A 5,107-nucleotide genomic window follows, 5' to 3' on the forward strand; every position below is an offset into this window, starting at 1 on the left:
AAAAGGTTTAGTTATCTCAAAAACCTTGGGTCCAGAGAGGCCCCTGAAGACAACCTTTGGTCAGGAGGTGTGGGGCAGCCCTAGGTAGGGAATGGGGCAGAGAAAGAGTCGGGGGCAGCCTCTGGCCACATGAGAACTCTGACTGAGGCAGCTGGCCAAGGCCTCACCTGGTCTTCCTGGTCACCTGGTCTTTCCTCACTCCATGGGAAATCCCTTTGGGGACCTCTTTTCTTTAACGCAACTCGTTCGGGGCATCCTCAGCTCCTGGAAGCCTTTTCAGGCCACTCACTTCCACCAGGAGAGCAAAAGAGAGTCAGAGAAGGAATGGAGGGTGGAAGTTTCTTGAGGGGTGAAGGGATCGATGGGCAAGGCCTGTGCCTCCCTTCTGAGCCCCCACCCTTCCCAGGTCTGGAGCTTCTGAGGTGGTTTGTCTCCATGCTCACTTTCTGGGCCTCTTCCAGTCAGCCCATTGGTGGGGACAATCTAACTGCCTCAGTCAGATGTTTGCCTCTATTAGACAGAGGCCCATAACCCTCTCTCCACCGGGTGGGGTTTCAGGTAGTCAAAGGATGGGCTCTATCTAGGAAGGTGAGATTGCTGAAGATCTCCTTTGTACCATTTTGTATGCTTCTGTGTTGTGACTCTTTCATGAAGAGTGTTTGTTAATTTTATATTTGGCCTAAACTGGAAACATATTTTTAGTTTGCAACAATAAAGACTGTACTACCACTATGATCATCACTCTCCCTCTTCCCTCTTTCTGGCCCCTCCATCCTGGGGCCACTGTCCCTCTGTCACCTGTCCAAGCCCAGAACCCAGAAATGACCCAAACTTTCCCTCTGGTGAGTCTCATAATTAGTCCCAGTGCCCATCTGTTCTTTCTGGCATGTACAGGTATATAGAAAGTTCTCTCGATTATTCTGTTGTCTTCTCATGTCCCTAACATGCATTCATGGGGGCCCAACCACACACCAGACAAGCTAGTCCCCAGTAGCAGAGGGGCTGTCACCTCTGTAGCTGGTTATGTCCTCCTCTCTCCTGGAGAACTTATGTCCTGACTCCCAAACCTCCTCTCTTCTGAGATACTTTAACAATAAAAAAATAATAACTGTAATAAGTGTAATAGGACAACAGTGAAGACTGACCATGTCTTTCAGGCCTTGCGATTGCTCCACCTGATAGAGTGAGTGCCCTTGACCACAGAATGAAGCCCAGTTTTCTTAGTCCTGCCTTCAGGGCACAACTGCCAGTGTCCAATGAACGAAAACCCCTGCTCCAGGAGGCTGCATCCCAGAGGGGGAAAATGGGAAATTATAATAATAAAACAATTCAAAATAAAATAAAGTAACTTATTATTAAGTGAATTATTTGGTATATTGGGAATTTATAAATCCTATGAAAAATGAAAAGGTAAAGCAGAAAATGTGGGTGGGGTGGAGGCAGGCTGCAGCCTCCTCAAAATGAAAATGAATGGGAACAAGTGAACCACCACTGTTTTTCAGAGAAGTCCTTACATAGCCACGCAGAGTGAGAGATTAGGAGAGACTCTAGAACAAAGTAATTTGGCAACAAATCCTTAGGAATGTGTATGTAGTCTAAAACAAAAACTTTATTCAGTACCGATATGTTTGAATTGACAGTGTATATTTTTTTGGAGCTATTCTTTCTAAGTTGTCAGAATAAGTAAATAATTATGTTTATTTTGATAGGAACCTAGATTTCATGATTAATGAAAGGGAGGGCCAAAATAGTGATCGGGTAGACTCAAAAACTTGGGTAAGAGCAGAGTACTGTTTGAATGGAACTGAACTTATCATATGAAGTCATGTCTTTATAAAATGTTAAATCAAAAATATATTTTCTTTTTGGCTTTTTTCCCCACCCAAATGGCCGGGTAGCAATGTTACCTCATAATGCACGCTGATGTCCAGAATTTGGTTTCTAATGCTACTTTTCTCTCGAAAGCGGCCAGACTTTCTTGGATCGATATCAGATTCCATGTCTGCTCTTGGGCTAAAAGGTACAAAGCAGTCTCAGAACATCTACACCTTGTTGGGCCAGAAGCAAAGCTTTAAATAATCGGATTATTCAAAATTACACAATGATCAACCTAAAAGGGCTCCCACTGGCCAAAGCTGGGGCAACGTGAGCACCCACAAGGAGAATCTTGGCTGACATCGACTAACACAATAAATTTGAAGTCATGAGTCCAGAATGATACACGAAAAGAGCAAATGCTAACATAATGAATTCTCAAAGATGAATAGAATGCATTTCTACTGAGTCTTGTTAATCGTGTTGGGCTTATTAACTCACTCACTAGATCAATAAAGAATACTAGTAAATGTAAATTAGTTAATGTAAGTACACCAGTCAGAAAGCATTTTTCTTCATCATCACCATTCCTTGGCCCAAGCCACCACCCAAGCCCATCTGAGCTCCTGCAGCGGCTTCTCATGCGCTGCTCCACTTGCAATCTTTCCAACTTGCCCATCTCCTCCTGTTCTACTAGGGATTTCATGGCAAAGTTTTTTAAAGATCCTTTTACAGAAGGATTGTAGACTCTGTCTAGCCTCTGCGCTACTCCCATCTCTTAAATTTTTTTTTCCCCTTTATTTTCCGTGTGCCCTATTTTTCCTTAGGCTAACTTTCCATGGGTGCAGATCTCTCAGTTTCCTTTGAATCTGGCCTGCCTCACTCAGGGAACTTCCGCTGCTTCTGGAGCCCACCTAAAGGGGAGAATTGCATTACGTCCACGGGTATCTGGCGCCACCTTGTGTTGAGTGCTGGGAAATTCCTTCTGTTCCCACTCGCTGAGAAACGCCCTGGGCTTCTAGGATAAAGGAAAAGCTCAGACAAGTTTCCTAGAATGAGAACTCAATTACAAAACTTCCACGGGCTCGACCTCTCACAAACCTTTACTGTCATAAGCGGATTTAGAGTTTAGTGGCCATCATCTCCTTACTCGTGCTCTGTCTGTGCCTAGCTCATAGCTAGGGGCTTCACTCTGCTCCCGTGGCTCTCCCTCCCTGCTGGGCCCTTAGCCTCTGACTCACTGTCCTGTCCGTCCTTCCTTCCTCTATGTTGCCCTTCCCTACCTCTTAAAAAAAGTGGTGTTTCCCTCCGCATGTCCCACGTGTCTGCCAAACTGCCTCAGTATAAGATGAAGCCTACAAACATCAACTTGGGTTTCTAGCCTTAAGAGATCATCACACTCCAGAACATAGGGCCTTCTGATGCCACCCCAACCTTCATTAACGACGTCGAAAGGCTTTCTCAGGAGAGGCCTGTTGAAGGGCTTTCTCAGGTGAGGCCTATTTCATTGACGTTAACTCACAGCTGTCTCACTTTCACTTTTGAGTCTTGCAATTGGACATAGTTAATGGAATAGCTCCCTTTCCTCAGATTAAGCCCCGATTATGGAGGACCAATGGGGTGGAAGAATTACTGTATTTTAATAAAGACTTTTAATTTAGCGGATGGCAGAAAGTAGGTGCTGAAATTTAAATATACTGTATAACCGTAAACCGCTCAGTTTTAATTTATGAGATGATTTCTTCGTCAGATAACAGGATATGTCTCCTCCCTTCTATTTCTTTCTCTCTCCATGGCCCCTCCTTCTTACTTCTTTCCTTTTCTAACAGAGTTTTAAACTCTGAAGGAGAAATTTAACTTTGTGTTGGCAGACAAGCCTCGGGTTGAAGAACTGATAAGAAGCTTGGGTCTGAAGTGTGGTTCTATAACATGTTGCCTCGAAACAAAAAGCCCAGATTCTGGAGATGCAGATGTTATTGGTGGCAATAGGTACATGAAGGAGCTGGGGCTGGACTCCCCACCTGCCCCACTGGGCAGTGCTCTTCCTGCTCCTCTTCTTGTCCCTTTTACCCTAATTGGTGGTTGAAGCTTCAATGCTTGGGCTGACCAGCCCTAGGAGAGAACAGGAGGCCTTCTGAGCCTGACGGAGTAGCAGTCTGGCCTATTGATAACAGCGTCTGCATCTGACGCTGGTAATACAGCTATACCAAGGGGTAATACAGCTATACCAAGCTGTATTAGCTTCAGGTGGGGAGGCCAGGTGCCTGTAGTAATGCTCTGTTGATTCTGCTTGCTCCCTTTGTTTGGGGCTGAAATGGGCTTGAGTGATGTGTCCAAGAACGCCTGCTGCAGCAACCTCAGAGGTAGGTCAGAGCACCTGAATAAGAGCCCCCTCCCACCCTGTGGGGGTGGAAGGGGTTGTAAATTGGGACCCCGGAGAATTCCAGCAGTTCCCAGAGAGATCCCTTGGCTCCCCAGCCTTCTCTATACAGTCTTTCTCTTGTTTGTTGTTCAGAAAGTGGTCTTGTGAAAAAATGACTTCTGCGTAGGCTTTATATGCTGAGTAGTTTGGGGAAGCAGAATGGAACTGTGCAGGTACTTTGTGTCAATGGCACTGGCTTGTTAGGCTGGGGAGGCTCCAGGCAGGGAGGCCGGGAGAGTGTGGTAATGCCCTATTGTTCCTGTTTGCTCCCTGTGATGAAGGCAAAAGACTCTGGGCAATGTAGCTGTGAACATGTTGTGGTGATCTTGCAGGTGGCCAAAGCACATACATTGAGCTCCCGCCTGCCCCATCAAAGTGGAGGGGGATGTAAGCACTGGAGCTCAGCAGTCCCTCGGCCTGAAGAGTTCCCACAGCTCCTAGAAGGCTCCTGTGGCTTTCCAGAATTCTCTACTCAGTCTCTTTCTCTTGTTTGTCCAGAAGCTGTTCATTCAGCCTTCAGTTGTCTTACAGGAGTAACTGCTCTTTATATATGTGTATAGTTGAGTTTGGTCATGGGAAGAGGCGAGTTCAACGTCCTCCTACACAGCAGCCATCTTGGACCTCTAAATATTGTCTCTTTGGAAATGAGCTTGTCCACTTTATTGGAAGACTGAGTAAAATGACCTGGGGCTGAAGCGTAGGCATATCTCTTGCTCGTCTAGCTCCAAAGTGTCAGAGACATGACCGGAAGACATCTGATCAAATAGTAGAATGAGCACACATCAAACCCTCTTTGTAACCTACTCCAAACACAGAGGAATGATACATGAAACACACACACACACACACACACACACACACACACACACA

The 5,107-nt window shown here is 45.8% G+C and overlaps 1 protein-coding gene across 7 annotated transcripts in view; it reads left to right on the forward strand.

Annotated features, from left to right (window-relative positions):
* IL20RB (interleukin 20 receptor subunit beta) overlaps positions 1-735 on the forward strand; it is a 43,506-nt gene extending 42,771 nt beyond the window's left edge. For 6 of the 7 annotated variants that reach the window (XM_011373202.2, XM_011373206.2, XM_011373208.2 and 3 more), the window contains one exon: positions 6-735. The gene's annotated coding sequence lies outside the window, so the exon portion shown is untranslated. The remainder of the gene's footprint in view (positions 1-5) is intronic. The other variant, XM_023538379.1, reaches the window with a different exon arrangement.
* The last annotated feature ends 4,372 nt before the right edge of the window (positions 736-5,107 follow it).

Source organism: Pteropus vampyrus, unplaced genomic scaffold (genome assembly GCF_000151845.1).
Source record: "Pteropus vampyrus isolate Shadow unplaced genomic scaffold, Pvam_2.0 Scaffold220, whole genome shotgun sequence".
Lineage (NCBI taxonomy): Eukaryota > Metazoa > Chordata > Mammalia > Chiroptera > Pteropodidae > Pteropus > Pteropus vampyrus.